Raw genomic sequence first — 24720 nt, 5'->3', positions numbered from 1 at the left:
GATTCCCTTCCCGCCTAAACATTTCAGGACGAAGAGGACCCTGGCCGCCTATATAAGTAGCTAGGTTTCGATCATAGAAAGGGGGATCGACCCATTAAGACTTAGACTAGGAGAGGAGCAAGAACATCCACCTCCTCACCCTCCTTGAGCTCGCCTCCTAAGCTCAGGAAACCACTGTACTTGTTCATACTCGAGCCCTCATGAGGCCAATCCACTAATGCAGGACACAAGGTTTTACACCGCAAGGTGGCCTGAACCTGGGTAAACACTTGTGTGCTCTACTTGTTTGCTTGCTTGCATTCCATTCCCACCACCAGGAGAAGAGTGTGGCGCTAGGTAGACATGTAGTGGGAGAGATCTTCGTCACGCCCCTGTGTTCGAATCTTAAGGGTTTTGCGGAGCCCGAAATCCGACAGACATTTTAGTAGGTGTCAACTTATTCAAATCAAGTCTACGATATAAAGAGAGGGGCATAACACTAACAACGGCTCCAAGATCACATAAAGCAGTTTTAACATAGTTTCTTTTAATGGAGCATGGTATAGTCGATACTCCTGGATCTCCTAGTTTCTTTGGTATTCCACCCTTAAAAGTGCAATTAGCAAGCATGGTGGAAATTTCAGCTTCCGGTGTCTTTCTTTTATTAGTAACAATATCTTTCATATACTTAGCATAAGGATTCATTCTAAGCATATCAGTCAAACGCATACGCAAAAAGATAGGTCTAATCATTTCAGCAAAGCGCTGAAAATCTTCATCATCGTTTTTCTTGGATGGTTTAGGAGGAAAAGGCAGGTGTTTCTGAACCCATGGTTCTCTTTCTTTACCGTGCTTCCTAGCAACAAAGTCTCTCTTATCATAACGTTGATTCTTTGAATGTGGGTTATGAAGATCAAGAGCAGGTTCAATCTCTACATCATTATCATTGATAGGTAGAGTATCAACAAAAATATCATCATTAACATTATCACTAGGTTCATGTTCATTACCAGATTGTGTTTCAGCATCAGAAATAGAAATATCATTGGGATTCTTAGGTGTGTCAACAACAGGTTCACTAGAAGCATGCAAAGTCTTATCATTTTTCATTTTCTTCCTTTGAGAAGAACTAGGTGCATCTACATTAGTTCTCTGAGAATCTTGATCGATTCTCTTAGGGTGGCCCTCGGGATATAAAGGTTCCTAAGTCATTTTACCACCTCTAGTCATAACTCTAACAACACTATCATTCTTATTATTATTTAATTCATTGAGAAAATCATTCTGAGCATTAAGTACTTGTTTTACTTGAGTGGTAACCATAGAAGCATGTTTACTCATAAGTTTAAGTTCACCTTTAACTCTAGACATATAATCACTCAAGGGTTCAAGCATATCAGCATTACATTTCAATTGTCTACCAACATAAGCATTGAAGTTTTCTTGTTTAACAATAAAATTATCAAACTCATCTAAGTATTGGCTAGCAGACTTATAACGAGGAATATCACCTTCATAAAATCTATAGAGAGAATTTAACTCTTCTACCTATGTCGGGTTATCAAGACCATGTATTTCTTCAATAGGTGGTAAATTCTTAATATCTTCAGCTTTAATACCTTTTTCTTTCATAGATTTCTTTGCCTCTTACATATCTTCAGGACTAAGAAATAGAATACCCATTTTCTTCGGAGTTGGTTTAGGATTTGGTTCAGGAAATGTCCAATTAATTTCATTAGTCAACATATTATTCAATAGCAATTTAGCTTGATCAATAGTTCTTTCCCTGAAAACACAGCCAGCACAACTATCCAGGTAATCTCTGGAAGCATGAGTTAGTCCATTATAAAAGATATCAAGTATTTTATTTTTCTTGAGAGGATGATCAGGCAAAGCATTAAGTAATCGGACAAGCCTCCCCCAAGCTTGTGGGAGACTCTCTTCTTCAATTTGCACAAAATTATATAGTTCCCTTAAAGCAGCTTGTTTCTTATGAGCGGGGAAATATTTAGCAGAGAAGTAATAAATCATATCCTGGGGACTACGCACACAACCAGGATCAAGAGAATTAAACCATGTCTGAGCATCACCCTTTAATGAGAACGGAAACAACTTAAGGATAAAGTAATAGCGAGTTTTCTCATCATTAGTGAATAGGGTGGCTATATCATTTAATTTAGTAAGATGTGCCACAACAGTTTCAGATTCATAACCATAAAAAGGATCAGATTCAACCAAAGTAATTAACTCAGGATCGACAGAGAAATCATAATCCTTATCAGTAATAAAGATAGGTGAAGTAGCAAAAGCAGGGTCATATTTCATTCTAGCATTCAAAGACTTTTCTTTAAGCTTAGCTAATAATTTCTTAAGATCAGATCTATCATTGCAAGCTAAGAAGTCTCTAGAAGTTTCTTTATCCATAACATAACCCTCAGGAACAATAGGCAATTCATATCTAGGGGGAGAATCTTCATCATCACTTTCATCAATATTGTCAGTTTCAATAATTTCATTCTCTCTAGCCCTAGCAAGTTGTTCATCAAGAAATTCACCTAGTGGCACAGTAGTATCAAGCATAGAAGTAGTTTCATCATAAATATCATGCAAAGCAGAAGTAGCATCATCAATAACATGCGACCTATTAGAATCAATAGCATGTGTAGGTGTCGCAAGTTTACTCAAAACAGAAGGTCAATCAAGTGCAGAGCTAGATGGCAGTTCCTTAACCCCCCCCCAACCCCCCTCGTAGTTGAGGGAAAAATCTTGGTTCTTTGATCTTTCAAGTTCTTCATAGTGATCAGCAGATATAAATCCTAGGTGACTCAAAGAATAGAGCTATACTCCCCGGCAACGGCGCCAGAAAATAGTCTTGATAACCCACAAGTATAGGGGATAGCAACAGTTTTCGAGGGTAGAGTATTCAACCCAAATTTATTGATTCGACACAAGGGGAGCCAAAGAATATTCTCAAGTATTAGTTGCTGAGTTGTCAATTCAACCACACCTGGAAACTTAATATCTGCAGCAAAGTTTTTAGTAGCAAAGTAATATGATAGTAGTGGTAACGGTGGTAAAGGTAATATTTTTGGTTTTATAATGATTGTAACAGTAGCAACGAAAAAGTAAATAAGCGAAGAACAATATATGAAAAGCTCATAGCATTGGATCGGTGATGGAGAATTATGTCGGATGCGATCGATCATGCAACAGTTATAACATAGGGTGACACAGAACTAGCTCCAGTTCATCAATGTAATGTAGGCATGTATTCCGAATATAGTCATGCGTGCTTATGGAAAAGAACTTGCATGACATCTTTTGTCCTACCCTCCCGTGGAAGCGGGGTCCCATTGGAAACTAAGGGATATTAAGGCCTCCTTTTAATAGAGTATCGGACCAAAGCATTAACACATAGTGAATACATGAACTCCTCAAACTACGGTCATCACCGATAAGTATCCCGATTATTGTCACTTCGGGGCTAACGGATCATAGCACATAATAGATGACTATAGACTTGCAAGATAGGATCAAGAACTCTCATATATTCATGAAAACATAGTAGGTTCAGATCTGAAATCATGGCACTCGGGCCCTAGTGACAAGCATTAAGCATAGCAAAGTTATAGCAACATCAATCTCAGAACATAGTGGATACTAGGGATCAAACCCTAACAAAACTAACTCGATTACATGATAAATCTCATCCAACCGATCACCGTCCAGCAAGCCTACGATGGAATTACTCACACACGGCGGTGAGCATCATGAGATTGGTGATGGAGGAAGGTCAATGATGACAATGGTGGCGGATTCCCCTCTCCGGAGCCCCAAACGGACTCCAGATCAGCCCTCCCGAGAGAGTTTAGGGCTTGGTGGCGGCTCCGTATCGTAAAACGTGATGAATCCTTCTCTCTGATTTTTTTTCTCCCTGAAAGTGAATATATGGAGTTGGAGTTGAGGTCGGTGGAGCGTCAAGGGGCCCATGAGGCAGGGGGCGTGCCTAGGGGGGTAGGCGCGCCCCCCACCCTCATGGACAGGGTGTGGACCCCTGATGTGGATTCTTCTTCCAGTATTTTTTATATATTCCAAAAATAATCTCCGTTGATTTTCAGGCATTCCAAGAACTTTTATTTCTGCACAAAAATAACACCATGGCAATTCTATTGAAAACATCGTCAGTCCGGGTTAGTTCCATTCAAATCATGCAAGTTAGAGTCCAAAACAAGGGCAAAAGTGTTTGGAAAAGTAGATACGACATAGATGTATCAACTCCCCCAAGCTTAAACCTTTGCTTGTCCTCAAGCAATTCAGTTGATAAACAGCTTGTCTCATCTCAATCAGTTCATCATATATCGTCATTATTGCCTTTCACTTGCACGACCGAATAGTGTGGATAATAATAATAGTGCACGTGCATTGGACTAAGTTGGAATCTGCAAGCATTCAATATACAAGAGAAGACAAGGTAATATGGGATCTTTGTTAGATCAACACTAATGCATATAAGAGCCACTCAACATTTTCATTATGGTCTTCTCCTCTCGACCCCCAAAGATAAGAAATAAAATAAAACTATTTACACGGGAAAGCTCCCAACAAGCAAAAGAAGAACGAGAAATATTTTTGGGTTTTCTTTTTTAATTACTACTACAAGCATGGAAAGTAAACTAGCTAAAAGCTACAACTGATTTTTTTGGTTTTTCTTAAGGTTTTTCAAGCACACAAGAAGAAGGCTTAAAAAGAAATTAAACTAGCATGGATGATACAATGAAAAAGTATGAGCACCGACAACTGGCATGAGTGTGTGAACATGAATGTAATGTCGGTGAGAAATACGTACTCCCCCAAGCTTAGGCTTTTGGCCTAAGTTGGTCTATGCACATGGATCAAAACTATAGTTGGGGTCGTACTGAGAAGGGTCCTCATATTGCCACCGGCTGGCGATCTCCTCCGGATTCCACTGATAAACGGACTGACGGCGAGGGTCAGATGGTGGCTCCGGCTCTATAGCTGACTTCTGGCTCCAGTAGGCATGAATGGCCTCCGGCAGAACAAGGTATATTCCTGAAAATATGTTGAACAGAGAGGGCGCAGGCAAGGTAATAAACTCACAATATGTTTTGTTAAATATCAATTTATATTTGAGTGTCTTATTCTTATCCTTAACAATAAACTCATGTGCTACCATACTTTTATAACCTAGAGCAATAGGAGGCAGCAACTTTTCCTCTTTCTCATAATGCCTGATAGGTATGTTAAAGTGTGCAGCAAGGCGCGAGGCAAAGATGCCTCCGAGGACGGGGCCCTTAGTATGGTTCAGATTTAACTGTTTAGCAACAATAGCGCCTGAACTGAAAGTAGTATCCTGAAACAAGGCATGGCACAAAATAACAATATCAGGGGCACTAAGGTTTCCACAGCTCCCGCGACCAATTAAGCATCTACTAGCAAATATTGCGAAGTAACGTAGAACAGGAAAATGTATGCTAGTGATTCTCGCATCGGAAAGTTTCCTCGTTTCCCCTACAGCAATCATATCAATAGATCCCTCCACATCAATATGATGTGGTTCCTCTATGCTGCCCTCAAAGGGTATCAAACAGACCCGGCAAAAATCATAAAGTGACATCTCCTTATGCTTATCATATAAATAAAATTCCACCGAAGGTGGTGATCTCCTAGCATGGAAATGAAAATTTTGCACAAAGATATTGGTGAGTAAGAGGTACTGTTCACGCTGGTCGTGGAGGAAGGCGGTGAGGCCTGCATTCTCAGCCAAATGATAAAAATCTTCATGAATACCAGCTTCTCTCAAGAACTCATTGCAAGGCCATTCATATGGCTGAACCTCCGGAGCACGAGGGAGATTATACTTGGGCTTCTTGTTCTCTTCACTTTGCTTATCCTTCGAGCTTCGGCTCAATGAGCCCCTCAAAAATCTCTTCATCTTTTTCTGAAAATTTCTGAATTTTTTAGTAAGTTAAATAAAAGTGAACCAAACTCAACAAGATTGATAGTAACTACTCCTACAAGTGCCTAGAGGCTATATCATGCATTAAAACTACTTTTGACCACATAAATTTGACGTGCAAGCTCAAGAACAGGGTCACCTAAGCAGCAAAAATTTGGAATAAATAAAGCACTAGAACAAAAACTAATTGGACCATTGGAGGAGTCACATACCAAAGAACAATCCCCCAAAGCAGTTTTGTGAGAGGAGCTTTGAGCAAGGAGATCGAAAATGGCAGCAAGATGAGCAAGAACTCGGGTTTGAGCTGGCTAGTGATTTTTTCTGGAGCAAGACGAAGTGTGTGGGTGAAAGGATAAGTGGAGGGGACCCACGTGGGGTCCACGAGGCAGGGGGCACGCCCTCCACCCTCGTGGGCACGTGGCTGCTCCCCCTGCTGTGTTCTTAGTGCCACATATTCTCAAATATTCTAGAAAAAATCATATTTCATTTTTAGGGCATTTGGAGAACTTCTATTTATTGGGTATTCTTTATTGCATGTATAATTCAGAAAACAGATAGAAAATACTATTTTTTTACTTTATTTAATATAAATAACAGAAAGTAAAAAAAGGGTATAGAAGGTCGTGCTTCCTAACTTCATCCATCTCATGCTCATCAAAAGGAATCCACTAACAAGGTTGATCAAGTCTTGTTAACAAACTCATTCCGAATCGCATGAAACCGGAGAAATTTCGAATAACACTAGGTTACCTCAACGGGGATATGCACATCCCCAACAATAAGAATATCATATTTCTTCTTGATAGTAGGAAGAGGAAATTCAAAACCTCCAATAGTGATTGTTGAAATTTTTCCACTAGAATTGATACTATGAACTTGAGGTTGTTTCCTCGGAAAGTGTATCGTATGCTCATTACCATTAACATGAAAAGTGACATTGCCTTTGTTGAAATCAATAAAAGCCCCCACAGAATTCAAAAAGGGTCTACCAAGGATAATCGACATACTGTCATCCTCGGGAATATCAAGAAAAACAAAGTCCGTTAAAATAGTAACGTTTGCAACCACAATAGGCACACCTCACAAATACCGACGGGTATAGCAGTTGATTTATCAGACATTTATAAAGATATTTCAGTAGGTGTCAACTTATTCAAATCAAGTCTACGATATAAAGAGAGAGGCATAACACTAACACCGGCTCCAAGATCACATAAAGAAGTTTTAACATAGTTTCTCTTAATGGAGCATGGTATAGTCGGTACTCCTCGATCTCCTAGTTTCTTTGGTATTCCACCCTCAAAAGTGTAATTAGCAAGCATGGTGGAAATTTCAGCTTCCGCTATCTTTCTATTATTAGTAACAATATCTTTCATGTACTTAGCATAAGGATTCATTCTAAGCATATCAGTCAAACGCATACGCAAAAAGATAGGTCTAATCATTTCAGCAAAGCTCTGAAAATCTTCATCATCCTTTTTCTTGGATGGTTTAGGAGGAAAAGGCATGGGTTTCTAAACCCATGGTTCTGTTTCTTTAGCGTGCTCCCTAGCAACAAAGTCTCTCTTATCATAACGTTGATTCTTTGATTGTGGGTTATCAAGATCAAGAGCAGGTTCAATCTCTACATCATTATCATTGATAGGTAGAGTATCAACAAAATATCATCATTAACATTATCACTAGGTTCATGTTCATTACCAGATTGTGTTTCAGCATCAGAAATAGAAATATCATTGGGATTCTCAAGTGTGTCAACAACAGGTTCACTAGAAGCATGCAAAGTCTTATCATTTTTCATTTTCTTCCTTTGAGAAGAACTAGGTGCGTCTACATTAGTTCTCTGAGAATCTTGATCGATTCTCTTAGGGTGGCCCTCGGGATACAAAGGTTCCTAAGTCATTTTACCACCTCTAGTCATAACTCTAACAACACTATCATTCTTCTTATTATTTAATTCATTGAGAAAATCATTCTGAGCATTAAGTACTTGTTTTACTTGAGTGGTAACCATAGAAGCATGTTTACTCATAAGTTTAAGTTCACCTTTAACTCTAGACATATAATCACTCAAGGGTTCAAGCATATCAGCATTACGTTTCAATTGTCTACGAACATAAGCATTGAAGTTTTCTTGTTTAACAATAAAATTATCAAACTCATCTAAGTATTGGCTAGCAGACTTATAACGAGGAATATCACCTTCATAAAATCTATAGAGAGAATTTAACTCTACTACCTGTGTCGAGTTATCAAGACCATGTATTTCTTCAGTAGGTGGTAAATTCTTAACATCTTCAGCTTTAATACCTTTTTCTTTCATAGATTTATTTGCCTCTTGCATATCTTCTGGACTGAGAAATAGAATACCCCTTTTCTTCGGAGTTGGCTTAGGAGTTGGTTCAAGAAGTGTCCAATTAATTTCATTAGTCAACGAATTATTCAATAGCAATTCAGCTTGATCAACGGTTCTTTCCCTGAAACACAACCAGCACAACTATCCAGGTAATCTCTGGAAGCATCAGTTAGTCCATTATAAAAGATATCAAGTATTTCATTTTTCTTGAGAGGATGATCAGGCAAAGCATTAAGTAATCGGACAAGCCTCCCCCAAGCTTGTGGGAGACTCTCTTCTTCAATTTGCACAAAATTTTATATTTCCCTTAAAGCAGCTTGTTTCTTATGAGCGGGGAAATATTTAGCAGAGAAGTAATAAATCATATCCTGGGGACTACGCACACAACCAGGATCAAGAGAATTAAACCATGTCTTAGCATGACCCTTTAATGAGAACGGAAACAACTTAAGGACAAAGTAATAGCGAGTTTTCTCATCATTATTGAACAGGGTGGCTATATCATTTAATTTAGTAAGATGTGCCACAGCAGTTTCAGATTCAAAACCATAAAAAGGATCAGATTCAACCAAAGTAATTAACTCAGGATCGACAGAGAAATCATAATCCTTATCAGTAATAAAGATAGGTGAAGTAGCAAAAGCAGGGTCATATTTCATTCTAGCATTCAAAGACTTTTCTGTAAGCTTAGCTAATAATTTCTTAAGATCAGATCTATCGTTGCAAGTTACGAAGTCTATAGCAGTTTCTTCATCCATAACATAACCCTCAGGAACAACAGGCAATTCATATCTAGGGGGAGAATCTTCATCATCACTTTCATCAATATTGTCAGTTTCAATATTTCATTCTTTCTAGCCCTAGCAAGTTGTTCATCAAGAAATTCACCTAGTGGCACAGTAGTATCAAGCATAGAAGTAGTTTCATCATAAATATCATGCAAAGCAGAAGTAGCATCATCAATAACATGCGACCTATTAGAATCAATAGCATGTGTAGGTGTCGCAAGTTTACTCAAAACAGAAGGTCAATCAAGTGCAGAGCTAGATGGCAGTTCCTTACCTCCCCTCGTAGTTGAGGGAAAAATCTTGGTTCTTTGATCTTTCAAGTTCTTCATAGTGATCAGCATATATAAATCCCAGGTGACTCAAAGAATAGAGCGATGCTCTCCGGCAACGGCGCCAGAAAATAGTCTTGATAACCCACAAGTATAGGGGATCGCAACAATTTTGAGGGTAGAGTATTCAACCCAAATTTATTGATTCAACACAAGGGGAGCCAAATAATATTCTCAAGTATTAGCAACTGAGTTGTCAATTCAACCACACCTGGAAACTTAATATCTGCAGCGAAGTTTTTAGTAGCAGAGTAATATGATAGTAGTGGTAACGGTGGCAAAAGTAATATTTTTGGTTTTATAGTGATTGTAACAGTAGCAACGAAAAAGTAAATAAGTGAAGAACAAAATATGGATAGCTCGTGGGCATTGGATCGGTGATGGAGAATTATGTCGGATGCAATCGATCATGCAACAGTTATAATATAGGGTGACACAGAACTACCTCCAGTTCATCAATGTAATGTAGGCATGTATTCCGAATATAGTCATACGTGCTTATGGAAAAGAACTTGCATGACATCTTTTGTCCTACCCTCTGGTGGCAGCGGGGTCCTATTGGAAACTAAGGGATATTAAGGCCTCCTTTTAATAGAGTACCGGACCAAAGCATTAACACATAGTGAATACATGAACTCCTCAAACTATGGTCATCACCGGTAAGTATCCCGATTATTGTCACTTCGGGGTTAACGGATCATAACACATAATAGGTGACTATAGACTTGCAAGATAGGATCAAGAACTCTCAGATATTCATGAAAACGTAATAGGTTCAGATCTGAAATCATGGCACTCGGGCCCTAGTGACAAGCATTAAGCATAGCGAAGTCATAGCAACATCAATCTCAGAACATAGTGGATACTAGGGATCAAATCCTAACAAAACTAACTCGATTACATGATAAAGCTCATCCAACCCATCACCGTCCAGCAAGCCTACGATAGAATTACTCACGCACGGCGGTGAGCATCATGAAATTGGTGATGGAGGAAGGTTGACGATGATGATGATGGCGACGGATTCCCCTCTCCGGAGCCCCGAACGGACTCCAGATCAGCCCTCCCGAGAGAGTTTAGGGCTTGGAGGCGGCTCCGTATCGTAAAACACAATGAATCCTTCTCTCTAATTTTTTTCTCCCCGAAAGTGAATATATGGAGTTGGAGTTGAGGTCGGTGGAGTGTCAGGGGGGCCACGAGGTAGGGGCGCGCCCAGGGGGGTAGGCGCGCCCCCCACCCTCGTGGACAGGATGTGGGCCCCCTGACGTGGATTCTTCTTCCAGTATTTTTTATCTATTCCAAAAATAATCTCTGTTGATTTTTAGGTCATTCCGAGAACTTTTATTTTTGCACAAAAATAACACCATGGCAATTTTGCTGAAAACAGCGTCAGTCCCGGTTAGTTCCATTCAAATCATGCAAGTTAGAGTCGAAAACAAGGGCAAAAGTGTTTGGAGAAGTAGATACGATGGAGACGTATCAGGCCCTAGCCTGCATCGTCGATGTAGAGCTTGTCGCGATGACTCTTGGTCATCCAGCCCACATCGTATCCCTTGAGGCCTTCGAAGCTGCCCTTTAAGAACTCAAAACCACCATGCACTTGCCCCACAATGGGCGCCAAGTATCATGGAAGTGTCACGGTAGATGTCCTCATGGAAGGACTTAGTTGTGGAGCCATTGCGACGAGGTTAGCTTAAAGGGGTTAAACGGGACAAAGGACACGGAGAGTTTATATTGGTTCAGCCCCTTGCGATGAAGGTAAAGGCCTACTCCAGTTTGAGGTGGTATTGCTAGGGTTTCGGTTGCCAGGGAGCAAACACGCTTTGCCTGGCTTTCGACCTATTGTTTCTTGCCCTAAACCGCTACCGGGTCGTCTCCTTATATACATGGGTTGATGCCCTATGGCCTACAGAGTCCCGGCCGGCTCATACAAACGTGTCGGGCTCGGTGACTTATCTTACATGCCTTACAATACAAGTTTACATATACATGGCGGTTTATACTTACGGGCCTTAAGTCGCCTCTGGATTTGGGCCTTTTAACAAGCCTATCTATGAACCGCCATCTTTAATATACTCTTGGGCTTCATTTAGATGAACTGCCATAATGGATGACCCGGCCCCTCCTGGGTGGGTCATATCTGATAGTCATATCCCCAACAGATTCGTACTACTCGTGTTCATACTGAACTAGTGTTTAATTTAATTCCTAGCACATGCTATCCCTCTTGTGTTTTATCCATGGGAGTTCATATGGTTAGTTTCTTTTTGTGTGTTTTGCTTGCCCGCCAGTAGCATGCTGCCGCGATTGCTGTGAGGAACGGGTCCTTAGCATTCAGTTGGCGGGGACACACCCCGGCAGGTTTTTCCTTAGGAGTCTTTGATGTAGCCACCCGCCCAATGAGCAGTCTCGAAACAGAGCGGGGCCGCAGACAAATCTGGCAAGGTACCATTAAACGTAAGATTTCTCCATACAAAGCACCTTGGCTATCTGAGGGATAAGCAAACGCGAATTCTGGAGAGAAAGAATCAGTGAACATGTGGACATAGCTTTCATTCACACTTCCCTCCTCCCCTAGCCACGATCATTAATCACGTCCACATATCCAAGGGGATGGCATCTTGCATGTTGGCCTCGGGCCTGCAAAAGTTAATAACGAAAACATGCACAAGAAAAATACTTGTCAGTTTATCTGTTGTACAGCCTCTCCCGGCAAGGGTCGGATGGGGTAACCGAATATTTGCAAGTGACAAAGCTTGACGAAAAGGGATGGTTGCTCCTCTTTCCTCTTCTCTTTGCTATCGACAAGATCACGGCTATGGGCATAAAAAAGTCACGCTGGCATGGACCACCCTGTCGGAGTGTGCTTGCCGGTGCGTCAATCAACGGATTCGCACCAACGCTTTACTCAGGATTTTCGCTTGGCGGGGTAAATGTTGAACCGAGTTTCATGTGGACTTATCTACGTTGAAGACATCACCCCATGCACAGCTCGATCGTTGACGAGCAAGAGTGAAGGAGGATAAAGAGGCCATGTACCATGCCTTCTGATTGCCTTGGTGACTCCCTTAGTCATCTGGCATGCTTGGCGGGAACCCGCCAGGGGGACAGTGTCACCGCGTGTCTCACTCCTTTTCTTCTGGTAGGGGTAGTGCAGAGGTCATGTCGCCTGAGTGGTTCGGGACCGCCGCACCACCACCACCCCCTGATTTTGCCGTCGTCTTGGTCAAGGCGACATGGGCGATGGGGCTCAGGAAAAATGGAATGAGGGAGCAATGTCGCCCCTCTCCTCAAGAGCCGCTAATGATGCGGGTGTCGACGTTGGCGCCGGCGTAGGTTGACGCGCTATTGATGACCTCGGGTTCGCACGAGCGCAAACCCCCCACCTGGTGCGCCAAAGATGTCATGGCAGAGCACGATCACCTATGGGACCATCGGCCCCTTGTGGTTCAGCCAGGGGGAAGGGCCCATCACACAAATAGCGGAGGCCGTCGAGCAGCGAAGCAGTGGTGACACGGGTCATCTTTACCTAGGTTCAGGCTGTTGTGAAGCGTAAAACCCTACTCCTGCTTTGGGTGGATTGATCGAGGAACCGTGGAGAATGCGCAACGCTCAAGCCCGGCAAGATAGCCTTGGGGAGAGCAGCTCGACGTGTATGAGTGTACAAGGGTCTGAATCCTCTCTAAGGTAGCCATGCCCCTCCTTTTATAGGTAAAGGGGTTGCCATAATGGCAAAACAGCCATTATCTAGCATTAGATAGAAAACAGTGCTATCATACCTAACTCTGCAGACAGGACAAGGCGCATTAAATGCACCGCTTAGTGTCACGTAACAGATGCAGCCCGGCAAGCCTTGCCACGCCATATTAGTAATCTCTTCGCATGCCTGCTTGACACGCCTCTGGATGGGTGTCATATGGAGATAATCTCCCTTCCAAATGGCCGCTACGCACCAAAAGCGGCCACTTAGCTATCGGGGGGCTCGACACCGCATCGATGGACGACTTGAGTAGCGATGCGGTGGAGCGATGGTGTCTTGGAGGCTTGGTGGGAAATTAGACTACCAGCGGCCCCAACAATCCTTGCTGGGGAAATCTTGGGACTTGTCTTCGGGGCGACCTCGACCTGACCGGGCTCGCCTGCCCGGCAAGGGAGGTTTTTTTTCTTAGTGACATCTTGCTTCTTCAGCTTGTCTTGGTCTTCATTGTCCGCCCTTTGATTCCTCAAAGAGCTACCTCTCTTTAGCTTGGTCTTGTCTTGTGTACTTGGTGAAGTAGGCCTCCTTGCTGCCGAGTCAGAGGCTCACTGTTCATGCACAAGTCAGGGGAAACATACATCCCTGTTTGTGTACCCCGACACGAGTCGGTTTAGATCATACTTGGAGTCCCTTGAACCATTGATGACGATCATGTAAACTGCCCTCGAACTATCCCTCAAACCGAAGACCTAAAGCACAAGCTCTCTACTTGGTTGCAAGCGTATGATCTTCACGATCCGGCGGCGCTTCGCCGTCCAGAGCTAATCGTCGCCGGAGAATTAGAGGGGGGATATTAGAACCACATTGGGCTTCTAATTATGAGGATTATAGGAACTAGGCCTAGCTCTAATTAGTCAACTAGGACCAACTAGAACTAGAACTAGATGAACTAGAGGAGGCTGCAAAATTTGTATATTCAATAGGGCCAATACCTCAAGTATATATAGGTTAGAGGGGCAAGGAGGGGCGATACGTCTCCAGCGTATCTATAATTTTTTATAGTTCCATGTTGTTATATTATCCATCTTGGATGTTTTATATGCTTTATTATGCTATTTTATATCATTTTTTGGGACTAACCTATTAACCTAGTGCCTAGTGCCAGTTGTTGTGTTTCCTTGTTTTTGTCTTCTATAGAAAATCAATACCAAACAAAATGAGACTTTTTGAGGATTTTTCTTGGACCATAAGACACCTAGGAACCTTCGGGAGGAGGTCAGAGGGGCCACCATTTGGCGACAAGCTCGAGAGGCATGCCCTAGGGGGGTGCCCCAGGGCTTGTGGGCCCCCTAATCTTTGCTCTATAAATACCCAAATATTCCCCGTATACCAGAGGGCACACCAAAAATACCTTTCCGCCACCGCAAGTTTTTGTCCTCGTGGGATCCCATCTAAAGACCTTTTCTGGTACTTCGCCGGAGGGGGATTCGACCATGGAGGGCTACTACATCAACCTTGCTGCCATTCTGATGATGTGTGAGTAGTTTACCACAGACCTACTGTTGGGGAACGCAGTATTTCAAAAACATTACCTATGATCACGCAAGATCTATCTAGGAGATGCATAGCAACGAGAGGGGAGAGTGTGTCTACATAACCTCGTAGACCGAAAGCGGAAGCGTTTAGTAACTCGGTTGATGTAGTCGACGTCTTCGCGATCCAACCGATCCAAGTACCGAACGCACGGCACCTCCGCGATTAGCACACGTTCAGCTCGATGACATCCCTCGAACTCTTGATCTAGTTGAGTCCGAGGGAGAGTTCCGTCAGCACGACGGCATGGTGACGGTGATGATGAAATTACCGACGCAGGGCTTCGCCTAAGCACTACAACGATATGACCGAGGTGTGTAACTGTGGAGGGGGGCACCGCACACGGCTAAAAGATCAACTTGTGTGTCTTTGGGGTGCCCCTCCCCACGTATTTAAAAGGGGAGGAGAGGAGGCCAACCCTAGTAGGGGGCGCGCCATGGGGGGAGTCCTACTTGGACTCCTAGTCCAAGTAGGATTCGGTCCCCCCTTTCCTAGTCCAAGTAGGAGAAGAAGGGAAAGAGGAGAGAAGAGGAGGAAGGAGGGGGGCGCCGCCCCCTCCCCTTGTCCAATTCGCACTAGGCAAGGGGGGTGCCACCCCTGGCCGGCCCCCTCTCTTCTCCACTAAGGCCCATTGTGGCCCATTAATCCCCCGGGGGGTTCCGGTAACCCCCCGGTACTCCGGAAAATGCCCAAACCTATCTGAAACCATTCTGGTGTCCAAAAATAACCTTCCAATATATCAATCTTTATGTCTCGACCATTTCGAGACTCCTCGTCATGTCCGTGATCTCATCCGGGACACCGAAAAACCTTCGGTTCATCAAAACACGAAACTCATAATACAAATTGGCATTGAACGTTAAGCGTGCGGACCCTATGGGTTCGAGAACTATGTAGACATGACCGAGACATATCTCCGATCAATAACCAATAGCGGAACCTGGATGCTCATATTGGCTCGTACATATTCTACGAAGATCTTTATCGGTTAAACCGCATAACAACATACGTTATTCCCTTTGTCATTGGTATGTTACTTGCCCGAGATTCGATCGTCGGTATCGTCATACCTAGTTCAATCTCGTCACTGGCAAGTCTCTTTACTCCTTCTGTAATGCATCATCCCGAGGCTCACTCATTAGACACATTGCTTGCAGGGCTCATAGTGATGTGCATTACCGAGAGGGCCCAGAGATACCTCTCGGATATACGGAGTGACAAATCCTAATCTTGATATATGCCAACTCTAAAAACACCATCGGAGACACCTGTAGAGCATCTTTATAATCACCCAGTTACATTGTGATGTTTGATAGCACACAAGGTGTTCCTCCAGTATTTGGGAGTTGCATAATCTCATAGTCAGAGGAACATGTATAAGTCATGAAGAAAGCAATAGAAGAAAAACTAAACAATCATTATGCTAAGCTAACGGATGGGTCTTGTCCATCATATCATTCTCTAATGATGTGATCCCGTTCATCAAATGACAACACATGTCTATGGCTAGGAAACTTAACCACCTTTGATTAACGAGATAGTCAAGTAGAGGCATACTAGGGACACTCTGTTTGTCTATGTATTCACACATGTACTATGTTTCCGGTTAATACAATTCTAGCATGAATAATAAACATTTATCATGATATAAGGAAATATAAATAACAACTTTATTATTGCCTCTAGGGCATATTTCCTTCACCTACGGGTCCATAGCTAGTAGCTAGATGACTTCTTCTCTCTCTTTGATCTTCAATGCGATGTTCTCCTCGATGTTCTTTGAGATCTATTCGATGTAATCTTCTTTTGTGGTGCGTTTGTTGAGATCCGGTGAATTGTGGATTTATGATCGGATTATCTATGAATACTATTTGAGTCTTTTCTGAACTCTTTTATGCATGATTAAGATAGCTTTTTATTTCTCTCTAATATATTGATTAGGTTTGGCCAACTAGATCGATTTTTCTTGCCATGGGAGAGGTGCCTTGCAATGGGTTCAATCTTGCGGTGCTTATACCTAGTGATAAAAGGGGACATGCCACGTATTTGTATCGTTTCCATTAAGGATAAAAAGGTGGGGTTTGTTCATATTGATTGGATCTATCCCTCTACATCATGTCATCTTGCTTAAGGCATTACGTCGTTCTTGTTAACTTAATACACTAGATGCATGCTGGATAGCGGTCGATGTGTGGAGTAATAGTAGTAGATGCAGGCAGGAGTCGGTCTACTTGTCACGCACATGATTCCTATATTCATGATCATTGACTTAGATATCGTCATAGTTATGCATGTTTCTATCAATTTCTCAACAGTAATTTGTTTACCCACCGTATGTGTTCTTTCAAGAGAGAAGCCTCTAGTGAAAACTATGGCCCCAGGTCTATCTTTTACCATATTATTTTCATATCTACGAAATCAAAAAACCCAAAATACCTTGCTGCAATTTATTTACCTTTATTTTATTTTGTCCTTTTATTTATCTTTTATACCTATCTCTATCAGATCTCATCCTTGCACGTAACCATGAAAGGATGACAACCCCTTTATCGTGTTGGGTGCATGTATTTGTTTTTTGGTGTAGGTGCAACCATTGGTAACTTGTGTGTTCATATGATACGTCCATTTTTCATTATGTTTTCCTACTGTTATTTATAATTTTTTATGCATAATAATGCTTTATGGAGTAATTCTAATGCCTTTTTCTCTCATAATATTCAAGGTTTACACAAAGAGGGAGAATACCGGCAGCTGGAATTTTGGACCTGAAAAAGCTACGTTAGAGATACCTATTCTGCACATCTCCAAATGAGCTGAAATTTCACAGAGAATTATTTTTGATTATTTAATATTTTTGGAGAAAAGAACTACCGGAGGGGGGACACGTGGTGACCATAAGGGACACGTGGTGACCATAAGGCACCAGGCCGTGCCAGGCCCCCAGGCCCTGGTGGGTTGTGGCCAGCCCAGCCCACCTCCGGTGCCCATCTTCTGTTACATAAGGTCTTTTGACCTAGAAAAATAAGGGGAGGACTTTAGGGACGGAGCGCCGCCGTCTCAAGGTGGAACTTGGGCAGGAGCACTTTTGCCCTCAGGCGGAGCGATTTCGCCGGGGGAACTTCCCTCCCGGAGGCGGAAATCGAAGCATTCATCATCACCAACAACCCTCTTATCTTTGGGAGGCCAGTCTTCATCAACATCTTGAGTAACACCATCTCATCTCAACCCTAATTCATCTCTTGTGTTTAATTATTGTACCGGGACCTCAGATTGGTACCTATGGGTCACTAGTAGTGTTGATTACATCTTGTAGTTGATTACTATATGGTTTATTTGGTGGAAGATTATATGTTCAGATCTATTATGCTATTTAATACCCCTTTGATCTTGAGCATTAATATCATTTGTGAGTAGTTACTTTTGTTCTTGAGGTCACGGTAGAAGTCACGTTGCAAGTAATCATGTGAATTTGGTATGTGTTCGATATTTTGATGATATGTATGTTGTGATTCACTTAGTGGTGTCATGTGAACGTCGACTACATGGCACTTCACCATCTTTGGGACTAAGGGAATGCATTGTGGAGTAGTTATTAGATGATGGGTTGCTAGAGTGACATAAGCTTAAACTCTAGTTTATGCGCTACTTCGTAAGGGACTGATTTGGATCCATATGTTTAATGCTATTGTTAGATTTTATCTTAATAATTTTCTCGTTGTTGCGGATACTTGCAAGGGGGTTAATCATAAGTGGGAGTTTTGTTCAAGTAAGAACAGCACCCAAGCACTGGTCCACCCACATATCAAATTATCAAGGCAGCGAACGTGAATCAAACCAACATGATGAAAGTGACTAGCTGAAATTCCCGTGTACCCCTCAAGAACGCTTGCTTATTATAACAGACTATTTTGGCCTCTCCTTTGCTACAAAAAGGATTGGGATACCTTGCTACACATTATTTACCGTTACCGTTACTTGTGCGTTAAAAATTATCTTGCTATCAAACTACCTATTACCGACAATTTTAGTGCTTGCAGAAATTACCTTGCTGAAAACCACTTGTCATTTCCTTCTGCTCCTCGTTAGGTTCGACACTCTTACTTATCGAAAGGACGATGATTGATCCCCTATACTTGTGGGTCATCAAGACTCTTTTCTGGCATCGTTGCCTGGGAGTGAAGCGCTCTTGGTAAGTGGAAATCGGTAAGGAAAATTTTATATTATGTGCTGAAATTTATTGTCACTTGTCACTATGGAAAACCATCCTTTGAGGGGCTTGTTCGGGGTATCTTCACCTCGAATGGAAACACAAAGAGTTTCCCCTCAACCTACTGCACCTACTGAAAATATTGGTTGTGAAATTCCTCTAGGTATGATAGAACAACTGCTAGCTAATCCTTATGCAGGAGACGGAACTGAACATCCTGATATGCATCTGATACATGTGGATGAAATTTGTGGATTATTTAAGCTTGCAGGTTTACTCGGAGATGAATTTAAGAAGAAGTTTTGCCCTTTATCTTTGAAGGGAAAAGAATTGACATGGTATAGGCTATGCGATGATATTGGATCTTGGAACTGGAATCGATTGAAATTGGAATTTCACCAAAAAAATCCTATGCATCTAGTTCACTGTGATCGGAATTATATATATAATTTTTGGCCTCGTGAAGGAGAAAGTATCGCTCTAGCTTGGGGGAGGCTTAAGTCAATGTTATATTCAGGCCCCAATCATGAGCTCTCAAGAGAAATTATCATTCAGAATTTTTATGCTCGGCGTTCTCATAATGATCAATCCATGCTCGATACTTCTTGTGTTGGTTCTTTTATGATGAAGACTATTGAATTCAAGTGGGATCTTTTAGAGAGAATTAAACGTAACTCTGAAGATTGGGAACTCAACAAAGGTAAAGAGTCAGGTATTAAGCTTGAGTTTGATTGTGTTAAATCTTTTATGAATACCAATGCTTTTCACAAGTTTAGCACCAAATATGGAGTTGACTCTGAGATAGTAGCCTCTTTTGTGAATCATTTGCTACTCATGTTGATCTCCCTAAGGAGAAGTGGTTTAAATATCATCCCCCTATTAAATAAGAAATTAAAGAACTGATTATAGCTAAAGATGAAACTATTATTTACAATGTTGATCCAGTTGTGCCTACTGCTTATATTGAAAAACCACCTTTCCCTGTTAGGATAAAGGAACATGCTGAGGTATCAATTGTGGTTCACAAAAGTACTATTATAGCACCAACCCTCTGAACAAATCAAAGTAGAACCTAGTGTTGGTATGGTTAAAGATCTCTTAGTCGAAAACATAGATGGGCATGTTATTTAGTTCTATGATGAAGCTGCTAGAATTGCCAAACCCGATGAAAAATATAAACATAGACCTATTGTTAGCATGCCTGTTGTCTCAGTTAAAATAGGAGATCATTGCTATCATGGTTTATGTGATTTAGGTGCTAGTGTGAGTGCTATTCCTTTTACCTTATGCCAAGAAATTATGAATGTTATAGCACCCGCTGAAATAGAAGACATTGATGTTACTATTAAACTCGCAAATAGGGACACCACCACACCACTTGGGATTGTTAGAGATGGTGAAGTCTTGTGTGGGAAAAATAAAATATCCTTCTGATTTTCTAGTTCTTGGTTCCCCATAAGATGACTTTTGTCCCATTATTTTTGGTAGACCTTTCTTGAACACTGTCAATGCTATGATACATGCATTGCCATAAACAAATCGTCAGTGTTAGCTTTGCTGATGAGTCTCATGATTTTAATTTCTCTAAGTTTCGTAGACAACCACGTAATAAAGAATTACCTAGTAAGGATGAAATAATTGGTCTTGCTTCTATTGCCATGCCTCCTACTAATCCACTAGAACAATATTTGCTCGACCATGAAAATGATATGCATTCGCGTGAAATATATGAAATAGATAAATATATTCTTTGAAGAACAACCCCTCGTTAAGCACAATTTGCCTATTGAAACCCTAGGAGGTCCTCCTCCACCTAAAGGTGATCTTGTGTTTGAATTAAAACAGTTGCCTGGCACTTCGAAGTATGCTTATCTTGATGAGAAACAGATATATCATGTTATTATTAGTGCTAACCTTTCAGAACATGAAGAAGAAAGATTATTAAAAATTCTGAAGAAGCACCATGCTGCTATTGGATATACTCTTCATGATCTTAAGGGCATTAGTCCCACTCTCTGTAAGCACAAGATTAATATGGAACCTGATGCTAAACCCGTTGTTGATCACCAATGACGGTTGAATCCTAAGATGAAAGAAGTGGTGAGAATTGAAATACTAAAACTTCTGGAAGCTGGTATAATATATCCCATAGCTGATAGTAGATGGGTATGTCTTGTTCATTGTGTCCCTAAGAAAGGAGGTATTACTGTTGTAACTAATGATAAAAATGAACTTATCCCACAAATAATTGTTACTAGTTCTAGAATGGTAACTGATTTTAGAAAATTAATTAAAGCTAATAGAAAAGATCATTACCGCTGCCTTTTATTGATAAAATGCTAGAAAGATTATCTAAGCACACACACTTTTGTTTCCTTGATGGATATTCTGGTTTCTCTCAAATACCTGTTTCACAACCTGATCAAGAGAAAGCCACTTTTACTTGACCTTTTGGAACTTATGCTTATAGACGTATGTCTTTTGGTTTATGCAATGCACCTGCTGCCTTTCAAAGATGTATGACCGCTATATTCTCTATTTTTTGTTAAAAGATTGTTGAGATTTTCATGGATGATTTTTTTGTTTACGGAACTTCTTTTGATGATTTCTTAAGCAATGTTGGTCGAGTTTTGCAGAGATGTGAACGAACTAATCTTGTATTGAATTGGGAGAAGTGCCACTTTATGGCCAATGAAGGCATTGTCTTGGGCATAAAATTTCTGAATGAGGTATTGAGGTGGATAAAGCTAAAGTTGATGCAATTGAGAAAATGCCATGTCCTAAAGACATCAAAGGTATTCGTAGTTTCCTTGGTCATGTTGGTTTCTATAGGAGGTTTATTAAAGACTTTTCTAAAATTTCTAGGCCTATTATGGATCTTTTACAAAAGGAGATTCCATTTGTTTTTTATGATGATTGTGTAGAAGCCTTTGAAACACTTAAGAAAGCCTTAATTTATGCACCTATTGTTCAACCACCTGACTGGGACTTGCCTTTTGAAATTATGTGTGATGCTAGTGATTATGTTGTTGGTGCTATTCTAGGACAAAGAGTTGATAAGGAATTAAATGTTATCAATTATGCTAACAAAACTCTAGACAATGTCCAAAGAAATTATGCTACTACTGAGAAAGAATGTTTAGCAGTTGTGTTTGCTTGTGATAAATTTAGATCTGATATTGTTGATTCCAAAGCAATTTTTCACACTGATCATGCTGCTATAAAATATCTTATGGAAAAGAAAAATTCTTAACCTAGACTCATTAGGTGGGCTCTCTTGCTACAAGAATTTGACTTGCATATTACTGATAGGAAGGGAGCTGACAACCCTGTGGCTAATAACTTGTCTAGGTTAGAAAATATTCTTGATGACCCACTACCCACTGATGATAGCTTTCCTGATGAACAACTAGCTATAATAAATGCTTCTCATGATACTCCTTGGTATGCTAACTATGCTAATTACATTGTTGCTAAATTTATACCACCTAGTTTCACATACCAACAAAAGAAAAAAAATCTTCTATGATTTAAGACACTACTTTTGGGATGACCCACATCTTTATAAAGAAGGAGTAGATAGTATTATTAAACGTTGTGTACCTGAGCATGAACAGGAACAAATCTTACGGAAATATCACTCCAAAGCCTATGGAGGACATCATGTGGGAGATAGAACTGCTCACAAGGTATTACAATCTGGTTTTTATTGGCCTATTCTTTTCAAAGACGCCCGTAAGTTTGTCTTGTCTTGTGATGAATGTCAAATAATAGGTAATATCGGTAAGCATCAGCAAATGGCTATGAATTATTCACTTGTTGTTGAACCATTTGATGTATGGGGTTTTGATTATATGGGACATTTTCCTTCCTCTAATGGGTATACACATATTTTGGTTGTTGTTGATTAGGTCACTAAGTGGGTAGAAGGTATTCCAACTAGTAGTGCTGATCATAACACCTCCATTAAAATGCTTAAAGAAGTTATTTTCCCAAGGTTTGGAGTCCCTAGATATTTAATGACTGATGGTGGTTCACACTTTATTCATGGTGTTTTCCGTAAAATGCTTGCTAAATATGATGTTAACCATAGAATTGCAGAGGTCAAGTTGAACTTAGCAATAGAGAAATAAACTAATATTACAAAAAGTTGTCAATAGGTCTCGAAAGAATTGGTCTAAGAAATTTGATGATGCACTTTGGGCCTACAAAACAACTTATAAAAATCCTATGGGTATGTCTCCATATATATAAAATAGTCGATGGAAATGAAGGAAATATGCCCTAGAGGCAATAATAAAGTTGTTATTTATATTTCCTTATATCATGATAAATGTTTCTTATTCATGCTAGAATTGTATTAATCGGAAACTTAGTACATGTGTGAATACATAGACAAACAGAGTGTCCCTAGTGTGCCTCTACTTGACTAGCTTGTTAATCAAAGATGGTTAAGTTTCCTTACCATAGACATGTGTTGTCATTTGATGAACGGGATCACATCATTAGAGAGTGATATGATGGACAAGATCCATCTGTTAGCTTAGCATAATGATCGTTTGGTTTTATTGCTATTGCTTTCTTCATGACTTATACATGTTCCTCTGACTATGAGATTATGCAACTCCCGAATACCGGAGGAACACCTTGTGTGCTATCAAACATCACAACATAACTGGGTGATTATAAAGATGCTCTACGGGTGTCTCCGAAGGTGTTTGTTGCGTTGGCATAGACCGAGATTAGGATTTGTCACTCCGAGTATCAAAGAGGTATCTCTGGGCCCTCTCGGTAATGCACATCACTATAAGTCTTGCAAGCAATGTGACTAATGAGTTAGTTGTGGATGATGCATTACGGAACGAGTAAAGAGACTTGCCGGTAACGAGATTGAACTAGGTATGAGGATACAGACGATCGAATCTCAGGCAAGTAACATACCGATGACAAAGGGAATAACATGTGTTGTTATGTTATTTGACCGATAAAGATCTTCGTAGAATATGTAGGAACCAATATGAGCATCCAGGTTCCGCTATTGGTTATTGACCGGAGATGTGTCTCGGTCATGTCTACATAGTTCTCGAACCCGTAGGGTCCGCACGCTTACCGTTCGATGATGATTTGAATTATGAGTTATGTGTTTTAGTGACCGAAGTTTGTTCGGAGTCCCGGATGAGATCATGGACATGACGAGGAGTCTCGAAATGGTCGAGAGGTGAAGATTCATATATTGGAAGGTTATATACAAACACCGGAATGGTTTCGATAAGGTTCGGGGATTTTTTGGAGTACCGGGAGGCTATCGGAACCCCCCGGGAAAGTTAATGGGCCTAATGGGCCATAGTGGAGGAGAGGAGGCAGGCCACGGGAGGAGGCGCGCGCCCCCCTTGCCCAATCCGAATTGGACAAGGGGAGGGGGCGCGGCCCCCCTCTTTCCTTCTCCCTCTCCCTCCTTTCCCCTTTCCCCCTCTCCGTTGGAAGGAAAGGGGGGCCAAATCCTACTAGGAATGGAGTCCTGGTAGGACTCCCCCCTCTTTGGCGCGCCACCCCTGGCCGGCCACCTCCTCCCCGCTCCTTTATAAACGGGGGCAGGGGGCACCCCAAAGACACATCAATATTTCTCTTAGTCGTGTGCGGTGCCCCCTCCACAGTTTACTCCTCCGGTCATAGCGTCATAGTGCTTAGGCAAAGCCGTGCGCAGATCACATCACCATCACTGTTACCACGCCGTCATGCTGTCGGAACTCTCCCTCGACCCTCTACTGGATCAAGAGCTCGAGGGACGTCCTCG

This window comes from Triticum urartu, chromosome 5A, assembly GCF_056163025.1.
Source record: "Triticum urartu cultivar PI428250 chromosome 5A, HENAU_Tu73, whole genome shotgun sequence".
NCBI lineage: Eukaryota > Viridiplantae > Streptophyta > Magnoliopsida > Poales > Poaceae > Triticum > Triticum urartu.
The sequence above is the reverse complement of the archived record's forward strand: the minus strand, read 5'-3'. Positions refer to the sequence as shown.